This window comes from Saimiri boliviensis, chromosome 15 (assembly GCF_048565385.1).
Source record: "Saimiri boliviensis isolate mSaiBol1 chromosome 15, mSaiBol1.pri, whole genome shotgun sequence".
NCBI classification, from domain to species: Eukaryota; Metazoa; Chordata; class Mammalia; order Primates; family Cebidae; genus Saimiri; species Saimiri boliviensis.
The window spans coordinates 53,203,400-53,227,141 of NC_133463.1; the positions used below are offsets into that span (position 1 = coordinate 53,203,400).

General features: G+C 42.2%; 1 long non-coding RNA gene across 1 annotated transcript in view; it reads right to left on the bottom strand.

The window, feature by feature from the left end:
- Positions 1–1,648: 1,648 nt before the first annotated feature.
- The window catches only part of LOC141581470 (uncharacterized), a 215,273-nt gene continuing 193,179 nt past the window's right edge, over positions 1,649–23,742 (bottom strand). Inside the window, exons 3-5 of the long non-coding RNA XR_012514122.1 lie at positions 14,084–14,223; positions 12,312–12,672; positions 1,649–4,851 (exon numbers count right to left, since the gene is read on the bottom strand). This is a non-coding gene — a long non-coding RNA (uncharacterized LOC141581470). The remainder of the gene's footprint in view (positions 4,852–12,311; positions 12,673–14,083; positions 14,224–23,742) is intronic.

Genomic DNA, 23,742 nt, shown 5'->3' on the forward strand with positions numbered 1-23,742 from the left:
AAGTCTCACGAGGTCTGATGGCTTTATAAGGGGAAACCCCTTTCACTTGGCTCTTATTCTTCTCGTCTGCTTCCATGTGAGATGTACCTTTCACCTTCCACAATGATTGTGAGGCCTCCCCAGCCACGTGAAACTGTGAGTTCCTTAAACCTCTTTCTTTTGTAAATTGTTTAGTCTTGGGTATGTCTTTATCAGCAGTATGAAAACGGTCTAATACACCCTCACAAAAACACCCAGAATAGTGTTTGTCTGACCAACTGGGTACCCTGAGGCCCTGTCAACTTGATGCATAAATGAACGTCTCAGGCAGCTCTTGCTTTCTCAGTTACAACAGGCTCCAATTCTGGCTTCAGGGTTATTTGTTGTTTGATATGTAAACAAATTAAACCCCAAGAAAAAGAAAAAGGCCTGGAATCTCAATTCCTAACTGTGGCATTATTTTTTACATTTATACCGCTCTGATGCCCTTTTTGCCACATTTTGTACGCATTCCTTTTATGGTCTCTGGTCATCTGTCTCCCATTCCTCCCAAGAATTGTTCCAAATCTTCTCCCCTTTTCACAGGGTTGCTTCCCAAAACTCCAACCCCTTTATGGTCTGCTTAAGATCTGGCCTCTTGCCAGCTGGGAGAGATTGGTTACCTTGCTAAGGTCATACAGCTGCTTTATGGTAAGACTGAGATTTAATTTGAAGCAGTTGGTCTTGGTAGTTGTGGAAGCCTGCTAGGTGCTGGGTGCTGGGTGCTAGGTACTGTGCCACATGCTAAACAGCCCAGACTTTCCCATGTGTGTCCTCCTCATGCTGGGAGGGTGTGTCCTTTTCCAGCCAGTATAACCTGCCCCTTCTGCATGCAACACTCTGCTCTGATCTTCCACTCAGCACCTGTACCCCTGCACACAGGCCTTTGGCACTTTGTTTGCTCCTATAATTTTCTTCTTTTCTGTTTATTTCCCTCCTTTTTATTTTCATTATATAAACACAGTTCTGTTTATTTCATTTAAAAAAAACCTCTCCCACCAGACACGATGGCTCATGCCTATAATCTTAGTACTTTGGGAGGCTGAGGTGGGAGGATTGCTTGAGCCCAGGAGTTCGAGATCAGTCTGAGCAACATAATAAGATCCTCATGTCTAAACCCCCCCCCCCAAAAATAGCTAGGCATAGTGGTACATAACTGTGGTCCCAGCTACTCAAGAGGCTGAAATAGGAGGATGGCTTGAGCCCAGGAGGTTGAGGCTGCAGTAAGCTGGGATCACATCCTGCATTCCAGCCTGGGCGACAGAACCAGACCATGTCTCAAAAAAAAAAAAAAAAAGAAAAAAGAAAAAAGAAAAAAAAGACAAACCTTTTATTTGACCCCCTGTGTCCCTCTTATTTGAGGGATTATCTATCTTTTCCTTTCCCTCCACATTCTTTATTCTTTTTACCTCCAAAGAGGCCCTCCACCTGCATTACATGCCTTGCCGTGCTAATATGTACTAGTGCTATATATGCTTGATTGTATATTGTACGTAAATGTTTTGTTGTGCATTAAGGTCCATTTCCCCATGCATATACACATATACATTGCACTAATTACAGTGCACAGCATGTTACATTGAAAGATTACATAAAATAGATTCAACACTTGGATATTGTCCAGTACATTAATTCCTTTATTTTACACAGGACATAATATCATTGATTATACATGGCACATTAAGTCAAATCAATCCTCAACAACATGTTTATCACCTCCAATAAAATTTCTTTGCCACCAAGCTTTGAGAAACCAGCAACCTGCTATGGAAATGTCCTTCTTGCTTTAGGCCCATAAAACTTGGGGGCTTCTAGACTTGAAACTGTACCTGGCATCTGGTTCTTACTTCAGGGGCATAGATTTGAAACCATCTAAATAAGACACCTTGACCAGGCATGGTGGCTAATGCCTGTAATTACCCAACACTTTGGGAGGCCAAGTCTAGCGGAACACAAGGTCAGGAGATGGAGACCATCCTGGCTAACATGGTGAAACCCTGTCTCTACTAAAAATACAAAAAATCAGCTGGGCGTGGTGGCACACACCTGTAGTCCCAGCTACTTGGGAGGCTGAGGCAAGAGAATTCTTGAACTCAGGAGGCAGAGGTTGCAGTGAGCTGACATTGAGCCACTGCACTCTAGCGTGGTTGACAGAGCCAGAGTCCGTCCCCCACCACCCCCCAAAAAAAGACATCTTGGTGACTAATGACTAATTAGCACATGATCTGATCACAACTAACTGTGGTGTCCTGCACTTGGTATTTTTTAATTTTGGAGGCTGCTGTGATCCAACATGGCCATCAAGGCCTTGACACATTTAACTTGATTGTAGCTGAGCTTAAATGGAATATTCTTTACTCACATAGAAACCGTATGGTGCTAATTGATTCATGCTCAATGGACATAATAAAAACAAGATACAGACACAAACACATACACACAGTTCTTCCTGCCATGTATGATTAACTTTGCAAACCCCTCTACCCTCCTTAAGCTATTATAGTATCTGGATAAGTCTTTTTTTCTTGCCAACCTTGCCCAAATAAGAAACCTTGTATCTATTGACTGCTAGCTAAGGCTCCTATACATACTTACCTGTTATCAAATTTAATTAAAAGTTCATCTAGCTTTAGACCAACTCCTAATTTAAGCATTTTTCAAAAATCCAAACGTAAATTAAAAATCAGGCTTTCTAGTCTAAAAGTTTTTTTTCTTACTAACAAGAGAGACCCCAGTACTAACATATCACTTAAAATTAGCGGTTTTTCCCCAAGACAGAGTTTTCTAGAGATAGCTCAATCCAGTAAAGGAAGGCACTGAAAATGCCTAGATGAGTTTATGTAACTCCATAAACCCACAGATTTGGTTCTGGTCCTTCTATTAATTCTTAGTAAGATTCCATGTGCAGGAATCTGCATTATATCTGTACTCAACAAAAGAGCAAAAGGAGCAGGCATCAAGCACACTAACTGGTAGCACATAACATCTTGCTCAGCCACACCCCTGCAGGAAACAGCAATGATAAAAAGCAATAAATGGAAAGTTTGACTAAACTATGCTAATTTTCCTTAGGGTTAGTAATTTTGTGTCAGTTACCACGGTCGTAAACCCAAATTAATAAAATCTGAGGAGCACATTTGTGTTTCAGATATACACAAATAGGGCTGAATTTAAACTAAGCTGCAAAAAGCCACAGCTAAAATACAAATAAACTAGAAAAATGACTTTAATATGTTCTGAATACATGATAGCTAAGACCTAAACTGGGATTAGATACCCCGCTATGTTTAGCCATAAACCTAAATAAGTTATCCACCGGAGTATTATCAGCAACAGCTTAAAACTCAGAGGACTTGGTGGTATGGTGCCTTCCATCCCCCAGAGGAGCCTGGCTCATAATAAACCATGATAAACCTCACTTCACCATTTCTTGTCAATTCAGCCTATATACTGTCATCTTCAGCAAACCCTAAAAAGGTCATAAAATAAGTGCATGTACTTACATATTAGGTCAATATGTAGCTTATGAGATGGGAAGAAATGACTTACATTTTCTAATTAAAGTACACCCAACCCATGATAAGCCTTATGAAACCACAGGCCAAAGGAGGATTTAGTAGTAAATTAAGAATAGAGAGCTTAATTGAATAAGGCTGTGAAGCACACGTAGACAGCCCATTACCTTCCTCAAATACTTCAATAAACCCAAGTTTATAATTAACACCATCTATAAGAGGAGATGTCAGAATGAAGAATACTGGAAAGTGTGCTTGGACATACCAAAGTGAAGTTAAACTCAAGGCACCTGGCTTATGCCTTGAAGATTTCATATTAATCTGACCACTTTGAGCCAAAACTAACAAAATTTAACAACTACTTACACATTTTAACCAAAACATTTATTTATAACAGGGAGGACAAGGGATAGGAATTTATTTAGATGCTATAGAAAAAGTACTGTAAGAGAAAGATGAAAGAATAAACTGCAAAAAAACAAAGCTTACATTTATGTCTTTTGCATAATGAATTAACTAGATCAATTTTACAAAGAGAACTTTAATTAAAAACCCTGAAACCAGATGAGCTACTCATGGATAGTAATAAGAACAAACTTGTCTATGTGGTGAAATAGTGAGAAGATCCTTGAGTAGAGGTAAAACACCAATCGAGCGTGGTGAGAGCTGAATTTCAGTTCAACTTTAAATTTACCTAAAGAAATATTTAATCCCAATGTGAATTTAAGTGTTCAACTAAAGAGGTACAGCTCTTTAGAAACAGGAAACAACCTTTTGTGGACTGTAAATTATTACATTCTCATAGTTGGCTTAAAAGCAGCTACTGATTACAAAAGTGTTCGAGCTCAACAATCCATATCTTAATTCCAACTATTTATAAACTCCGAATATTTTACTGGATTAATCTATGTATAAATAGAGGTGATTCTGTTAATATAAGTAACAAGAAAAATCCTTGCATAAGCTTACACCAGATAAAATAGCATTCCTAATATTAGCTGATAGTTACCAACTCAATAAATTCAATCAATCAACTGTTCATTTAAACAAATGTTGCAGAGTTCAGTGGCTCACACCTATAATTCCAATGTTTTAGGAGTCCAAGGTGGGAGGATTGCTTGAGGCCAGGAGTTCCAGACCCCATCTTTACAAAAAAAAAAAACAAAAAACCAATTCGCCAGGTGTAGTGGCATGTGCCTGTAGTCCTTGCTACTTGAAAAACTGTAGGAGAATCCCTTGGGCCCAGGAGTTGTTGGTTGCAGTGAGCCATGATCACGTCACTTGCATCCATTCTGGGTGACAGAGTGAGACCTTGTCTCTAAAAAACAAAAAAGACCAATTGTTAATCCAGCAGAGGCATTCGCTACTACTGCACTACTTAAGGAAAGATTAAACAAACTAAAAGGAGCTCAGCAAATACAAACCCTGCCTGTTTACCGAAAACATTACCTCTCATACAACTAGTATCAGACTAGTATGTCACCTGCCTGGTGACATATGTTTAGCAGCTGCACTTTCATGACTATGCAAAGGTGGCATAATCATTTGTTCCCTAAATAGGGACTTGTATGAAGGACCCTAAGAGGGTTCAAGTGTCCCTTACTCCAATTAGTGAAATTGACCTTCCTGTCCCTGCAAAAAAGACAGGGATAGTAAAATAAAACAAGAAGACCCTATGGAATTAGTTAGTCCTTAAATTAGACCCTTAAATTAGTTAGACCCTTAAGTTAGGCCCTTAGTTAGTCCACATAAAACAACTTTAAGCTAACTATTCAAAGGAATAACACCTAATCTACCAGACTAAAAATTTTGGTTTAGGTGACCTCAGAGCACAGTACAATCTCCAAATGATTAAAACCTAGACTAACATAATCCCTTATTAACCTAAGCAATTTGATCAATGGAACGAGTTACCCTAGGGATAACAGTGCAATCCTACTTTAGAGTTCATATCGACAACAGGGTTTGCAACCTCGTTGTTGTTACAAGCCCCCAATTTATTAAAAACACAATATTTGCACCGTGCAATAAAATGAGGTATGTTTATACATAATATATCAAATTAATAGCTTCCAGCTGCAACAGCCATAGGCCACCAATGATATTGAAGTTATTAATATAGAGAGTGTTAAGAATTGAATTTTGATTCTTAGATAATTCCCACAACAGACCTAATGGTAATGAACTGGGGGAAATTGGGCAAGGGCTGTTCAGATTCATTTCTGTGTCCCCTTGTCTTTAGGGATAAGAATTTTCCTTTCTTTCAAGGAGAGGGAAGGCATCTCTCATGTGTTCTACTTCAGGGGGAGATCAGAGAATCCTTCCTAGGTTTTTATGGCTTGCTTCATGGGAGAAGGATAGATGAAGGCGAGAGTGACCTTCCCGCTTCTGTTGTTTTCTTAGGTGACAAGATGCCATAATTCAGGATAACATATCCTGATCCTCAACTATTTATTAAAACATAGAGCAAAACTATCATCTTTCTAAATAGATTTGTGTGTACGTCAATGCCTAGGCAAGGAAGGCCTAGACGGCACTCTCTGCTGGGAAGAGATGCAGGGTGGGAGTGAGGAAGGGGCTACAAGGTCTCCTACTTTACCTGTATGGTGGGCGCTTTTTTAATAGTGACAGTGTATTTAAGTCTAGTGTTATTTTCTTAATCAAAATAGTTTTTTCTTAAGTAAAGCAAGAAGGAATAAAAATCACAAAAGCCTGCTATTATAATATATTCTATAACATAGAAATTTGTTTTATTCTCCTCAGCACGATTACAATTGACTTTAAAAATATCCCTTGTGTTAATCCTCATTAATTTATAATTACCATTTAATCCAGTGTTTTTCAAGTTGCAGACTAAGATTTATTAGGGGGTTGTGAGACCAGTGTATGGGGTTTCCATCAGTACTTCCTTAATGAAAAAGAAAAGAAAAAAAAAAGAAAGAGGTCAGGCATGGTGGCTCACCGCCTCATGGAAGCCAAGGTTGGAGGATCACTTGAGGCCAGGAGTTTGAGACCAACCTGAGAAACATAAGGAGATTCTGTTTTTGCAAAAGTAAAAATAAAAATGGTAGCTTGGTATGATGGTGCGTCCCTGTGGTCTGAGCTACTCAGAGGCTGAGATGGGAGAATTGCTTGAACCCAGGAGTTCAATGCTGTGGTGAGCTAGGATCAGCCACTGTATTCCATGTCTCAAGAAAAAAAAAAGTAGAGGAGGGAAGGAGGGATTAAGTAAGACCTCAGAATAGAAGAGAATAGGATAAAATAAAAAGCATTGGTATGCTATACAAGCCATAAAGGCAAACACTGTTTTGCAAAACCTTGTAAAATGTATTTCTTGCTGTGGGCTGTGGCCCCAAAATTTTGAAAATCACAGACTTCAACCCTTTTCTTCTTGACTTTTGGAGGTGGCTAAACAAGATTGAATTTTTCTTTTGCAGTTGTAATGTACATTATCTTGAATAATCAAGCACTAAAAAAAAAACAAGCACTGCATGTTTATTCTTGCTCTTTCTTGCCATTTTCTCATTAAGTTCACCTTTGAAAAGCAGAACTAGGAGAGATTGTAAATGTTGATGGGTGAACTTTTCAGCCCTTGACTGGGCTTATTAGCACAGTCAAAGAATCTCTCAAAGTGAGGCATTTAAGAGGCTTCTCCTGGGCCCAAAAGTGCACCATACTTTTTAACCTAATGAGGAAACTAGCCAGCAACTAGATGATCCATCGAGAATTTCTTTTAGCCTAGATTTCCTTTTGCAAAATATCACAGAGATACATTTAGAATCATGAGTATTTCAGATTTGTCAATGAAGAACCCAGAAATCATATTATTATTATTTTTCAAAGAGCACATGCCTTATTTTGCCTTCCATTTGCCTTTTTAAAATTTACTTTTAGGCTGAGTGCTGTGGCTCATGCCTGTAATCCCAGCATTTTGGGAGGTGCAAGCGGGTGGGTCACTTAAGGCCAGGAGTTTGAGGTCAGCTTGGCCAACACAGTGAAACCCCATCTCTATTAAAAATAGAAAAAATTAGCCGGGAATGGTGGCTCACACCTGTAATCCCAGCTACTTGGGAGGCTGAGGCATGAGAATTGCTTGAACCCAGGAGGTGGAGGTTGCAGTGAGCCAAGATCACGCTTCTGCACTCCAGCCTGGGAAACACACTGATACTCTGTCTCAAATAATAATAATAATAAAAAAATTTACTTTTATATTAAAACTGGTACTTCCAACCAGATCCTTTATTTTTATTTATGCATGACTCCCCCATTTTATTTTATTATTTGTATAAGTATATGGATTACAAATGCAATTTTGTTACATGCGTAAATTGTGCAGTGGTGAAGTCAGGGTTTTTAGGGTATCCATTACCCAAATAATGCACATTGTACCCACTAAGTACCTTTTCATCATCCATGCCCCTCCCACCCACTCACCCTTAGAAGTCATATTATCTAAATGAAGGAATTTTGAAGATGGATGTTCTGAAGTCATGTTGTCTAAGATAAGGCATATATTGTGTTTGTTGTGCAATGATCAGTTATACGTATCCATGTAACTAGTGAATTGTATTAATCATATGGAATATGTTTATTAAGAGAAGTTTCTGAGCTGAACATACCACGTACACTTAAACATGGAAACGTAACTGTGTCTTCTCTTCTTCTTTCCCTGGGTCCAGTCACCTCACCTTACCCATCTTCCCTTGGAGCAGGACCACATTAGCCGTGGAAGCATGTGCTGCAGTGCAGAGCTCTTAATCAGGGCTGGAGAAGCCTCAGCGTGAGGGAGTGAATGAGGCACTGAGATACTCTGGCTTCAATATGGCTAAAGCTGAATTAATTTAGTTCTCTGTCATTTCTATTTCCCACAGAAGAGAACAATTCAAATAATCCATAGCCCCACACAATTATGCTATTTTTAATGCATTACATTATGTATGTGTGTAGTATGTGTGTATACATACAGTGTGTGTGTGTGTATATATATATATATATATATAGCGTAGTTGTGATTTTTTTAAATGTCCTTTTTGGTAATCTGTTTTCACTTATCTAGCTTATCTAGCACATTCTTATTTAGTGTGCCTCATTGCCCGCTCTTAATTTTAAAGCAAGTGTTCAGGCTATTTCCTTTTCACAGAGGAGGAAATGGAACCATATATAGATGATTCTGTTATTTAAATCTGTATTTATCTATAGAAGCAGTGTGCCTGCTGACTTAGCTCTAAGAAACAGCAGTCTTAAATAGAAAAGCAACAACCAGCCTTGCCTTATTTACTACTGAACTAAATCCCACCCACCAGCATTCTCAGAATCAAGTTCTATTTCCAGTCTACATTATTACTTGGGCTATTCTCCGTAGACTTGTGATGGAAAAAACCTTCAATTCTGAATTCACACTTCACATGGTATTTTGCTAGTGATCATTCTGGTGAGAGGGCTGAAGTGGCTATGAACCTTTGATATCCTACTACAATTGTCTGCTTGTATGTTGGGGGCTGCAGAGAGCCCCACTGTCTTGGCTTGAGGGTTGAATCCAGAGCAAATCCTCCAGCTGGCCCTATTCAAACACAAGTGTGAGCTGTTTCCCTTCCCCATGCCATCACCCTGAGAGGTTCTAGGGACCTCTTCTCCTGAAAGAGGCTTTGTGCATGTCCTGCGACATCAAAAGTAAGTTCAGAAAGGGTCCAAGTCTTGGGCACAGACAGGTGCCACTCTCAGAGGATGGCTAGTGGATGACAGACAACCTATCAGAAGGGTCGTGGCATATATTGATGGTTTTCTCCGAAACAGAGTAGTTTCACATTCCTTTTCCATTCATCCCTGTGGGTAGCACTTACTTCCCCCTATAGAGATAGATTATGCCAGATATTCCTAGGCTCTATTACATATAGGGGAGGGCACATGTGACCCAGTCCTAACCAATGAGATGTAAGGGGAAGTCAGTTGAGAGTTTCCAGGAAAGATTTTCCTCTTTGCTGAATGTAAAGATGCACAAGAATAGCACTCCTTCCCTCCTCCTGCGGTTCTGTCTGTGGATGCTGTTACATGAGGGTGTGATGCTTGGAGCTGTGGCAGCCACTTGCATCCATGAGATGACGGCCTAAGAGAAAGCTCATCCCTCTGAGATAGCAGGAGATAGAGCCTGGGTTCTTGATGACAGTAAGCTGCCAAACCCACCTTCGGCCCTCTTTCTTAAGACTTATGAGATAATTGTCTCTGTTAAGCTGTTTTTAGACAGATGTGTTACTTGCAGCCAAAAGCGTTGTTGCAAGAAGTCAGTAGGAATGACCTTCAGAAAGCTCTCTGCTCTGGTGGTGTCGGTGCCTACCAGGATGGAGGGTGAGGCTGCTGAGTCAGCTCCTGAACCCATGGCTCTTTCAGGAATAAGGTTTCCTTGTCTTGGACTCTGTTAACTTCTCCTTTTCTCCCTTCATCCCTGCTACCCTCCTAGTCCTTACCTCCAACAGCCCAAGAAATCTCTATTGTCTGGAGGTGTAGAAATGTGACCCATACTCATAATTTTTCTGTGCTCTGAATTTTCTCAGGGCCTAGGCTTTTGGAACTAAAAATAGACTCATATTTTGAGGATTTTTTTTTTTTTTTTTTTTTTTTGAGATGGAGTCTCACTCTGTCGCCCAGGCTGGAGTGCAGTGGGGCAATCTCGGCTCACTGGAACCTCTGCCTCCAGGTTCAAGCAATTCTCCTGCCTCAGCCTCCCAAGTAGCTGGGACTGCAGGTACTTGCCACCATGCCCAGCTAATTTTTGTATTTTTAGTAGAGACAGGGTTTCACCATGTTGGCCAAGCTGGTCTTGAACTCCTGACCTCAGGTGATCTCCCCACTTTAGCCTCCCAAAGTGCTGGGATTACAGGTGTGAGCCACCGCGCCCAGCCAATAGACACCTTGTTTTTTGTTTTGTTTCCTACAATAGCATCTTTCAATTTACAAAATATTCTAAATGCTTAAATGGCAAGAAAGCCAAGAGGATGTGTACTGTTGTAGAGGAGGACGGGGTGGAGTGGGGGAAGGTCATGGTGGTGGTGACAGAGGATGTGGCAGATAGAAGAAGAAGAAGAAAAAAAAAACAGAAAGAAAACAGTGTTGAGGAATAATATTTTAATCCTAGTATCCAGTTTCAAACTCTAGCCTTTATATATATATATAGATGGAGTCTCACTCTGTTGTCCAGGCTGGAGTGCAATGGGGCAATCTTGGCTCACTGGAACCTCCACCTCCTGGGTTCAAGAGATTCTCCTGCCTCAGCTTCCTAAGTAGCTGGGATTACAGACACCTGCCATCACGCCCAGCTAATTTTTGTATTTTTAGTAGGGATGGGGTTTCGCCATGTTGGACCAGGCTGATCTCAAACTCCCGACCTCAAATGATTCACCCACCTTGGCCTCCCATAGTGAAACTAGTCTTTTTAGAGACGCTTGTCATAAACATTCATAGTCTTAATATTTAGAGGAGGACATGAGTAATTTCACAAATAACATTTTAAAACTTTCAAACTTTGCCTTTTTGTAATCTATCAGAAAGGCAAAGGCATTTTCAAATCCAATGAATAACTTTCATTTGCTCCAATCGTTAAAAAAAAAATAGTTTCAGAGCTCCTGTGTGCTAGGGTCTAGGTTCTAGGGATATAGCAGTGCATGAAACAGAAAGAAATCCCGGCCATCAAGGAGTTTACAGTCTAGAGGGGCAAGGCAACTAACAAATAAAACAAGAGAGAAAGAAAGAGAGAGAAATAAAACCAGGAAGCATTAGAAGACACTGGGGGAGAGTTGTCATTTTGAACAGGATATCAGGGTTCCTAAGAAATAAGAGAGTCGAGCAAAGGAGATGAAGGAGGAAGCCATGAAGATACCTGGAATAGGAGCTCCCGGGCAGAGGGAACAGCAAATGCAAATACTCAAGGCAGGAGGCCTCCCAGCATGGATGAAAACAGTTTATCTTGGTGTGGCTGGATTGGAGCAGGCAAGGGGAAAGTAGGAGGGGACCAGGTTCCAGAGTCGACAGTGACGGGCAGCCAGACTGAAGAGGGCCCTGCTTTGGCAAGGGAAGCTTAGAAAAATGTCTCTTGGTTGACTTTCCTCTGAATGGTTGGCTAACTGATGCCACATCCTATACTCTTGGTTGTCAGAGGTCCCAACTTGCCTCTGGGTTTATTCCACGCTGTGCTAGACAGCAAAGCAGAAGAGAGCTGATTTTAAAGTCACCTGCACAACGTGCAGCTGACGTGTAGGAATTTCCGGAGAAACGTGAAAAATCAGATGGCATTTCCTCATTATTGCACTAGGCAATCGGATTTGGTTTACTTCTTTTGTACTTGGTCTCTGGCACCTTTCTTCTTCCTTCCCTCCCCCCTCCCCTCCCCCTCCTCCCCTCCCTCCTTTCCTTCCTTCCTTCCTTCCTTCTTTCTTTCCCTCCCTCCCCCTCCCTCCCTCCTTCCCTCCTTCTGCCCGTCCATCCGTCCTTCCTTCCTTCCTTTCTTTCTTTCTTCCTTCCTTCCTTCCTTCCTTCCTTCCCAGTCTGGTCTTGAACTCCTGGGCTCAAGCAATCCTCCTGCCTCAGCTTCCCAAAATGCTGGGGTTGCAGCCACCACTCCCCTTCCCTCTGACACACTTCTATTCGTGATATTTCTCCTTCCAGAGGCAACAGTGACATTGACTATGTGCCATATGTGTATATATTTGCTGTTGCAGATAAAAGGAAACCAAAGTTTGCATTTTAAAATCTTGGCAAAATAATATGTCATCAAAAGTATACACTTACCATCAATCCTTTAAAAACTGTACCACTTTGGTTGGCTTCTGTATCCCCTTCTCTTTGCTCTGCGTTGATAGGGCATGTCTGTTATCGATGTGGATGTCGCTGTGGGTAATTTTTCTTCTTCTCTTGTGGAGAAACAGATTTAGCAGGAAACCCTGCTGCTCCCTACGTTGGTTCGTCTCTCCCTTTGCATTTTGTCACACTGGGTCTTTCCCCTGGGTGGTATGATGGTGCAGCAGGGGGCTCTGGCTGCCGAAGGTGGGTTGAGGGCTGGGAGGAGGCCATGCTGAGGAATTCTGCAGCTTTGATGGGAACAACAGATAGAGCTGCATTTCTTCTCCTGTTGACCCCACCTGTAGTGCCTCTGAAATTTTGACATGATATAAAATCTTTGAATAAACAGGGATTCTGAAGGACAGCCTGTTTCTGCCTTTATCATCCATACCTGTCCCTCAAAGTGTTCTTGGCTGATGGGCAAAGGATTGAATACTCCCACCATGTCAGTGTTTTTGTTTTTCACAATCTCTGTGCTTAGTTAACATTTACTTAATTATTTGGACCGAGTTCTAGATAGAAATGCCCACCAGCTGCTCATCAACTACATACCAAACCGTTCTCTAGGGGAGATCTGAGTGTGCTGAGTGGGATGATCATGTCAGTCATTCCTCAGTAGACATCTACTGAGTGCCTGCTGTGTACATTGTTAGCTGGAGTCATTGTTAGCTGGAGGAAATACAGAGAAAAGAAAATATTGTAACTTTTTAGCTCAATGCTAAGAAGCACATGGGTTTTTCTCTTTAGCAGTATTGAAAGGACTCAAAAGATGGTTCATCCTCCAGACCCAAGGTCCATTTTGATCCTTTCCTTGTAGATTGAGAATATTTATGTCCTACTGGGGCCAAAGGTTAGGAAGGCAGCTCTGGTTAGAGATGGTGACAATGATCTAAAAAGCAGTGAGGCTCAGAGAAGGCAAGTGCGACCCCAGGGCCACCTGGTTGGTCTGGCGAAGACGTTGGGAAGGGATCCCAGTCAGTACAGGAAAAAATATTTTGGTGACGCCTGAGTTTGGAAGTAGGAGAAAAGGTTAATTGTGGTGAAGCAGAAACATCTCCAAGGAGATGGGGAGGGCTCGAAGCCTGCAGATGTTCCAGAACAGAGAAAGCTCTCTCTTTTCCTACCTCCTCTTACCTGGCATGCTTCCTCACCCCAGGATCTGGAAGGAGTTCAGATGCTTTCTATTTTAGGGCCTGAGGACAGAACTCAAGAGCTAAACAATGTAATGTGCTTAGAACCGTATTTGGCACAGAGTAAGTGCAATGTAAACATCTGTTTGTTGTTGTTATGCTATGATGATTACTGGTCCAAATGATCTAACAGGTGGACCCAGGCTTTTCATCTGAGTGGCTCATCAGCAGTGGGGTTGCTGGGCTGAATCCTATGCAGGTCACCTTTTGGCAGATGGCACATCTCTGCTACAACCCTTGCCACTACCACATGGCTATATCCCTCTGCAGCCTGCAATTAGTACTTATCTGGGAAGGGTAGGAGCTGGGGGAGGCTTGCAGGCCCCACCCTCCTCAGAGCAGGGCAGGAGAGGGACAGTGAGATGCCTGCCATGGTTGTTCTGGTTCTTTCTACATAGCAAAGAACCCTATGATACATTTTGTACAGAGGGCAGTAAAAGGATTCCAATCTCTTTGTGAGGACGATGGAGGTTCTTATGTGGGAAGGGGGACTCTAGAATACTCAAAAAGTGTCAAGAAATCCCAACTTACCCTGCGTTGGAGGGAATTTGGAGTGGGCAGGTTTTCTCATGTCCTTGGTGGTGTGAGATCTGTTGGGTTATGACCTGATGGGTTAATCAATCCTCCTGAACCTCACCAGGACTCTTCCTAGAAGGCACTCAAGAATTTATCTGGAAATTGGATTTAAAAAACAAAACAACAAAATGAAACCTCCCCCGAACAGGTAATTATGGCTTCCCTGACAGCAGAGGGCTCCAGTCACCTACATGATAAACGTAAAGCAAATGTTTCCATTACAGATTTGTTTTGGTAGCGTGATTAGTCATTGAGTTTAAGATACATGTTTAAAATTCTTTTACAGAGGAAATCTTAAAACTGCCATTATAGAAGCTGTCTAAAAAGTGAGACCAGAGTAATTACTTACAGTATCCAGTATCTACCAGATATATGGCATGATAATTATTAAAAGTTCATAATATCACTATCACTCACATTTCTAGAGGGTTTGCTGAGTGGCAGGCTCCATTCTAAGAAGTATTTTACAGTCATCATCTCATTTAATTGTTGTAACAATGCTGTGATGGTAACAACTATAAGAAACTAGATGCAGCATCACAGTCGCCTGCCCAAAGTCACCTTCCTCAACCCTGCCTGGCCCCAAAGCTGTGTTTCTTACAACCGATGGCCAGGCCATACTGCCTAACGCCTGGTAAGTCGCTCTTTTCCTTATGCACAGTTACTAGTTTTCTGGAAACCAGCCAAGCCCTTATCGGAAGGCTCTTACTTTGGATTTTGAGGAGCAGAGAGAGAATATGTATAATGATCTGAAATACAAGGGGGAAATAAAGGAAATGGTCTGATTTATTCTGAAATCTGAAATTGAATGGAATGTAGAATCTTTTCAGCCAAAGTGGGTTTTTGTCTACTGCTGGGGCATTTTCCCAGAGGTCCATGTTTTAGACCCAAAGTCCTTTTTCCTCTCCTGTCACTTCAGGATGAGGCCAGGAGGCAGGACACTGGATTCTAGCCCAGGCTTCTCTTCTTAGCTTGGGTCAAATCCTTAGCCTCCTAAGATGTTCAGGGGTTTTATTTGCATGTAACGTGGGGATACTCACACTGCTCCTCTCAGAGCTCAGGTTGGCAACATCGAGTGTTGCACCAATGTGCGACATCACTGTGGTCAGGACGATGCAGGCAAAGACTAGGCACTCAATACAGAAGATGCATGCAGTCTTCCTTTTAAGGAGGGTGTGATGAGGGAAAAGGCATGCTAGAGAGAGCAGAAAGCTTCGTAGAGGTATATTTTTGGGACTGATGCAAAACTCTATGCAGTGACGTTCCAGTGACTCAGCCCAGTGGGTGGAAGTGATTTTAAATAATGACAGTATCATCATCTCCCTCCTCCTACAGTGTCACACATCACCACACACACACTCACCAGCCCAACTCTCCGCAGGGCTGAAATGAATGGAGCCAACACATGCAGTTCTCTGAGCAACAGGGTAAAATACGACATTTATTGTGCAATTTGCTGTCTCTTCCCCAGAAACCAAATCCAGGTAAACAAAGGGTGATTTTTAAAAAGTCACGTTGCACATCCTCAAATTTTAAACAGTCCTCTAGGAGTTAAGTGATTATAATTATAGCCACCACCATCAAGGAAGAGGCCACTTGAATTAATTAGAAAGGGAAGCCACCCAATTTCAGTTAAAAATATTTAGAAATGGGTAGCATTTTAGAAAGAAAGTGTAGTAATTGGACCGGACAGCTTACAGATGCCTTTCTGCAGGCAGAACAATAAGGGAAGGAGCCCAGGAAAGAGGGTGCAGGTTATGGCCTGGTTTGGATCTAATAAGTGACCAGTGCAGGAGCTGTCTCCTGGAACCAAAACAATGCCCAGCGCAGTGGAGAGTCTTGTGTCCTTCCCGAACCCAGGGGACCTCCAGAGCGAAAGGGTCAGTTAAGGGTCGGTTGCTGGGGCTTCTGAAGGAGTGCAGTGACCCTAACAAAAATCAAGCCCTGGAGCTAGCAGTGCAGAAAACACAAGAGTGGTTTCCTAGGAGTCGCCTCCTGGTGAATAAAAATGAGTAGGAGAGAGAAAGGATTGGATAGGAAAGGAAAAGAAATGCTGAGTGGCATTCATTGTGGGACAGAGGTTGCAGGGGAGGGAGGTGGGGTTGGGGCCTTCAATTTCATCCTCACGTTTGCTCATCCCAGAGCCTAAGGCTCCAGAGTGAAAGCTGGAACCAGACATGATTTATTTTGTGTGCATCATCTTAAGAAACATTCCTCATGTACTGTAAGGACAAACACAAATTAACAAATAAGAGGCTTCAGTCTCGCTGTTAAAAATAAGAGACTTTTCTCCCCTCCTTTTTCTTCGAGCATTTACTTTAGAAAACTTGTCATTGTAAATACTTTCTTCTCTCTTTGAAATGTATATAAATCCTTTTGAAGACTAGATTGACATTTCTCCGCTTTATGACCTAGGAACGTCTTTCTCAAGGACCAGGAGGTCATCTCTTTGCAATATAAACGTCAAGGGAGGCAGTATCCCTATGTCCCAGTTTCCAAGGGAAGCGAGGGGCCTAACCTCAGTGGGCACCTCGCTCCAAATTGCAAAACCACTTTCTCTCATAAAGATAAGGGACATTTGTTCTTCCTCCGAGTAAAGCCAATTAACTAACACAGATGGCCACTCCAATGACCAGGTAAGGGTAGGTTGAATATGTGTGGCAAATAGTTCCGTCAAGTCCTCTAGCTTGATGACTAGTTACTGTTGATGTTGAAAACTTGTATGTGTGGATTATACCTCTTCGACTGTACAAAGGGATAAGATTTCTTTCTGTCTTTGCAATCTCTCAGCAGATGCGTACCACATTCTGGTATCATGCTTATTCAATAATTTCAGTGTTTCTGTTTTCTATTCCTTTTATGGAGAGGATTTCTGGGTTGAGAGGAGATTTTGTTTTTGGTTATATTTCCCCAGCAGATCTTAGCATGTGTCTGCTCTGTGTATGGTCTCCGGGCTCAATCCACATTTGTAAGTACGATGTATGTCACCTTGGCTACATCGTATTGGACATTGTATGTCATCTTGGCTAAAGTAAAGGACCAAAACATTTCCCAAGAGATGATCTTAAAGCTTGGGGAAGAATCAGATATTATTATTTTCATTTTGTGGTGGTCCCAGAAGGTAAAGGGCTTGTCCAAGCTCACGTAATCTGGAGAAAAGCAAGGAATTGTTAAATCTCTGTACTGCAAGACACTCTGCACCTGCTGCCTGATCACATACTCTGCAGGAACCCATGCCACATGGATTTCCACTCTATTACATTATAGTTTTCTATCACCTGGAATATTCACCTTTCCCTCAAATCCCTGCTCCTGCTCTGTATCATCATATTTGATACACTTCTAAGTATAATATGTGTGCAAGACAGAAGGGAGCATATGTACACAGAAAGACCTATTCATTCATGTTCACAGCAGTTCTATTCATGATAGCCCCAACCTGGAATCAACCCAAACACCTATCAACAGGCGAGTGGCTATACCAGTTGTGGCATATGCATACCATGGAATACTACTCAGCCACTCAAATAAACTAGCTATACATATATACAATAACATCAGTGAATTTTAAAAGTATCATGCTGAGCTTAAAAAAAGCCAGACACAAAAGACTGCACACACTTATGTAAAATGTATGTAAAAGACTACGGGAGTCCATGCGTGTAAAAGACTATATATATGCACCTTTATGTAATATTCTGTAACAGGCGAACAAAGCTATAGTGAGGGGAAGCAGCTCCGTTGTTGGCCAGGGTGGGAGTGAGAGAGACTGACTGCAAATGGGCACAAGAAAACTTTATGGGATGGCAGAAATGTTCTATCTCTTGGTTAGGGTGGAGGATGCACACATGTATCATTTGTGCAAACTCAAAATGTGCACATAAATTGGGTGTTAGTCTGTTTAGGCTGCTCTCCCAAAATATCACAAACTTGGTGACTTATTAACAACAGAAATTTACTTCTCACAGTTCTGGAGGCTGGAAGTCTAAGATCAGGGTGCCAGCACGATTGGGTTCTGGTGAGGGCCCTCTTAACTTCTTGTTAAGCCCTCCCATGGTAAAATAGATGGGGGAGCTCTCTGGGTCTTTTTTAACAAGGGCATTCATCCCATTCATGAAAGCTCCACCTTCATGATCTGATCGACTCCCAAAGGTCCCACCTCCTAATACCATCACACTGGGGCTTAGGTTTCGACATACGTATTTGGTGGAGAACACAAATATTTAGTCCACAGCAATGGGCATAGTTGATTGTATGTAAGTTATACTTCTGTAAAGCTTATTCAACAAACAATTGTACGTTTTTGTTCTATGCACAAAATTTGAAATAAAAAAAAACAAAACGCAGTTTGCTTTCTCAGCCAAGGTGACATGGTTCACAGATGGCAGGAGAGTGACCCTTCTGCAGAGCCCTCTGTGTGCCTCACAAGGGTTACCCGTAGCCCATCCCCAACCTCTGAAAAGATGTGAGCAGAGAGCTGGTCATAATAACCCGCAGCTGGGAGTGGCGTGTTCCCACAGTTCTTCTCCCGGGAAAGCCAGCACTGTCAGGAGAATCACACGCAGCCCACAGCTGGCGGGGTTTGTGATGAATCATGATGCTTTTATAGGAAAGAAAGGGCTGTGATTCACATGTGTCATCGGTGATGGGAATATTAAGGGCTCTCTTCTCCTGGGGGAAAAATAGAAAACTCTCTATTTAAATATTTCATTTCTTTAAAAACAAAAAGTCACTTCAGCTCCTCCCTATTGATTCATTTGAGAGAAAAAGCTGTCAGGCCCTGTATTTGGTTAAGGCAAATCCTTTCTCAGTACAAGAGAGTGTCATGTGTAGAAAAATCACCTAACTCTTGTCAGTGTTTATCAGATGTGGAGAATAAACCTGCTTCTCTCTTTGTCATGTGACCCATCACTCCTGCAGGTATCATGCCATCCGCTGAGGGGTGACTGGGCTTCCCACCCACAACAAGGGCTTGGGCAGGGGGCCATGGGCCTGAATTGTAATTCAGTGTTTTGAAATAGATAACACAGTTACTAGAGGCTGGGAAGGAAGGGGGATGAAGAAGGATTGGTGAATAGGTGTGAACATGCAGTGAGATAGGAGGAATATGTTCTAATGTTTGATAGCACAGTAGGTGACTATAGTTAACAACAATGTATTATGGATTTCAAAATAGCTAGTAGAGAAGATTTGAAATGTGTCTTCCCAAAAGATAAGTTGAAATTCTAACCCCCTGACTCCCTGCAGAATAAGACCTTATTTAAAAATAAGATTGTTGCAGATGACTTCATTGCATACTGGAGTAAGGTAGGCTTTTAATCTAATACAGCTGGTGTCCTCCTAAAAAGGGGAGAAAGACACACAGAGATAAGACGACCACCTGAGAATGAAAGCAGAGGCTGGAGTGATGCAGCCGCAAGCCAAGGGACACGCAGCATTGCCTGCTGGAGAGAAGCATGGAGCAGATTATCCCTCAGCAGGAACCAACCTGCTGACATGTTGATTTCAGACACCTCCAGAACTAGGAGGATTGATTTCTGTTTTAAGTGCCCAGTTTGTGGCCTTAGGATGCTAATCATAAACGCTGGCCTGAGAAAGGGTTTGGTGTGTCTGAGGAAAGATTGGAAGGCTGGTGTGGCTGGCGGTGCTGAGTGAGAAGATGGAGGGCCTCCAAGACCCCTCTGGCTGGGCTGTGGGCTGCTGTGGTCAGCGTGCCTGTCACTATTCCCTAATGGCCACAGTGGGATACTCCAAGCTGCATACTGGCCTTTGGCCACAGAAAGAACATTCAGATTGAGTCAAGAGAGCTGGGTTCAGCCTCCTTGTCTATCCACTTCTAGTCAGGTAACTTGCATCGCCACTTTGCTCCTGTGTCACATGGAAGGATGATCATGACATTTGGCTCATCCATCTCTCGGGGTGTGAGTGGGAGCAGGGGAACCTGTGTTTGGATGCTTATTGTGAATCATTTCCAACAAGATGTTAGATGCAACTTCTGTTACTCCACAGTTTTAGCAGAGACCCCAGAGGGAAAGAAAAATAGCTGCTTATCTATGCAAGACACACTAAGAGATTATAAAATCCATTTTGAGAGCTTAAGATCCTTACCTACCTGGTGACTACACAAGAAGAGGCTGGGGGGACAGAGCAAGGGACAGGCAGAGAGGACTTCTTTCGAATGAGAGCTGTTGGAGGGATGAGGCAGGAGCATCTCCCTGTGCCCACTTTGTGTCCCCACCCCCACCCCCACCCCCACCCCCACAACAAGCTCACGAGATTTTGAGGCTTCAAAACACCCCATAGAGAGCTTGACAGGTGCACTTGGGTGTTGGAGGAACAAAGAGACTCATACTTGAGCCACATTTCAAACCCTAAAGGACGAGCCTCATTAGAGTGCCCTATGGTGGCAGGATGAGGAGGGGGGCATGCAGTGAGTTACACTCACAGCCACAGGGCGCAGGAGGTGCTTCCCATGGCTGGATGAGGACCCCACAGAAGAGAGCAGGTGCTGGGTTACCCTGAATGGGACTCTGCCCTGAAAGACCATCCACAAAGCAAGGTGATCCCAGCAGAGTGACTCAGAGGGGAGTGGACCTCAGAAGCCAGGGGCTGGGGGAGTCATACATTACGTAGCTTGAGAAGCATCATTGGGGACCTCCAAGGAACCTATGGGAGACCACATGGGATAGAGTGAGCATGTGGGTGTGCCATGCACAGGGCACTGATTCCAGAAAAACCTGTAGTCATCAAAAAACTGCACTAGAGCTTTCTGCTCTTTATCCACATCTCCAAATTTGGAGGTGCCAGTGGAGTATTCGAGCAAGATAAGGAAATGGAGAGAAGTCCTCAGGCTTCTCCTTCCATATGTTGAGTTTTTGAGCCCGAATTGGTTCTGAGTTTTGAAGTGGATGTGGGATTATAGCTTTGGTAGTCGACCAAAATATCTCATAATAGATTTAATTATCCCATAGTTTTATGGGGCCTCATTCTGCCCTATTCTGGACTTTCTAGTATCTGAAAAAGAAGATCATTCATTAATGAATGGGATGACTAGAAAAGCTTTGGGACCTTTCTGAGAATTCATCCAGCGGCAGGGAAAAGCAATTTGAGAGAAGTTGCTTAAAGAGGTAGAGGTCAGAAAGAGTCAAGACTTTTTCTGTTTGTACATTACTGAATATTACTCTCTCAACAAGAAAGTTGTGGTTAGGTAAATGTTAACCTTGGAACCTTCTTTCCCAGAAATAAAAGGATTAACAGAGCCCACTCTTCTTATTGTGTAGCCCAGTGAATATTCAATTAAGGGAAATGTTTTAAGCAATTATTAAATATGGAGTATTAGAAGCCACTGTTTTCCATTAATTTTATTTAGATTGAATCCTGATTTAGCAATAAAAATGCAAATCTCCACTTAAGAAATGCTATTTGCCTTCAATGAAGGAAATGAGACTACTTCTTAAATTGTGCTTTACCATGAGGTTGGTGAATTGAGGTAACTGGAAGAGATTATGATTAAGGTATCAGTGTCAAATGTCGTACAAGTTTGTAGTCACTTTGAAATGAATAGGAATGTATTAAGTCATAAAATATTATTTGAACAGCTGCATAGTTTACAAAGAATCTGATGTATTCTGAGTACCACAAATTCTCGTGCTTGTATCTTATATATAGTGCTGTTGGCATTTGTCAGAACTTCTTTGGTTAAGAGTAAAAGGAACCCAATTTAAACTAGCTTGAGCTGAAAAAGAATGCATTGGTTCATATAACTGGGAAGTCCAAGGGTGAATTTCCTTTCAGAGATGGCTGAATATAGGGCTGCCTCTCTGTGTCTCAGCCCTGCTAGTTACATTTCCCTTCATTTCAACAAACTTTATTCTTTTGGTGTGCAAGATGTCTCTTGGTCCTCTCTGACTCCCATGTTTCCTTCTTCCCAGCTCAGCAAACACAGTCAAAGGGAGGCTTGTTTTGGCAGAGTCCCCAGAGCTATTAAACCTCAGAAACAATTCCACCCCTGAACCAACCTCTTTGGCCAAGAGATAGGAAGCTCTTATTGGCCAGCTTGAGTGACGTGGCATTCTCTCTAGTGGGAGGCTGGTGCACAGTGATCTATAGTCCCGTTAGGACCTCACAGAATGGCAAACGTCCCTAAGGGGAACTAGCAGAAGGGGATGGAACAGAGTGCTACCTCAGCCAATACAAGCCCATTTTTTCCTTTATTCGCAGAGTTGGCACTTTCTTGCCTGGAATTGGAATTGAAATGATATCCCTTCACCATGAGCCACTGTTCTCCCCATCAACCAAGTTAGTCTGCCTGTCTGAGACCAAATCATGCAACTGCTGGCCTAGAGCAAGAAATTACTTTATGTGTAGTTTTCTCCCCAAAGCAGCAGGGTTTAATTTTTTAACACCCTATCCATTTGTTTATCAATTATGTATATACTATTTGCATTTGGAGAGGATTTAAGGCATCTTATAAAAGCACAAATATAATATAATCAGTAAGATGAGGGCAAAAAACAGCAAATACCGAGTAAGAAGGGCATCAGGGAGATAAATGTCTAAAAGAGTCTAGGCTAAGCATGGCTATTTGCAGTTCTGCTTCTGATACTGGCAAAATAAGCTCTCATTAGACCAAGCCTCTCACAAATTGTACCTATAAACTCTGGACAATCAATACTTGGAAGATGAAAATAGCATGGAGTGAGTTTTTTGTTTTGATGGCTTCTCAGCTAAAGGCAGGCCTCATTGTACCACATAGAAGATAGCTAAAATGCCTATCAAAAAGCTACAATTCTTCTGCCCTAAAGAATCAGATGATAACATTCAGGGCAACCACAACTCCCGGAAAGTGAAGGAGGGAAATCCAGAAATGGAAAGTGCCAGAGATCCCCTAATTCTGTATATTTTGGCCAACTCCCTGACTGACCATTAAATCATGCATACATAATGTAGATTTCAAGCAAACCATTGAAGGGCAAGCGAACTGAACTGAGATTTGAGCTGCACCCTAAGAGGCAGAGTTTGCAGCCAACCAGTTAATTCCTTGTTAGAAGAAAATCAACCTTCACTGGAGGAATATAGCAGAATCCAGACTGCACAGCCCAGCATTCACGATGTCCATGATATCATCCTAAATAACACAACACACTAAGAAATAGGAAAATATGCCACATTCTCAAGAAAAAAAGGTAATTAGTGAGGCTGATTCAGATTATGACCCAGATGTTGGAATGAGCAGACCCATAAAAGTTTAAAATAACTTTCAAAGCAGTTATTACAATTAAGCTAAATGACACAAAATATGCTGTGATGACTTATAAAAGAGGAAATCTCAGCAGAGAAATAGAATTAAAAGAACCAAATGAGGCCGGGCGCAGTAGCTCAAGCCTGTAATCCCAGAACTTTGGGAGGCTGAGGCGGGTGGATCATGAGGTCAAGAGATCGAGACCATCCTGGTCAACATGGTGAAACCCCGTCTCTACTAAAAATACAAAAAATTAGCTGGGCATGGTGGCGCGTGCCTGTAATCCCAGCTACTCAGGAGGCTGAGGCAGGAGAATTGCCTGAACCCAGGAGGCGGAGGTTGTGGTGAGCCGAGATCGCGCCATTGCACTCCA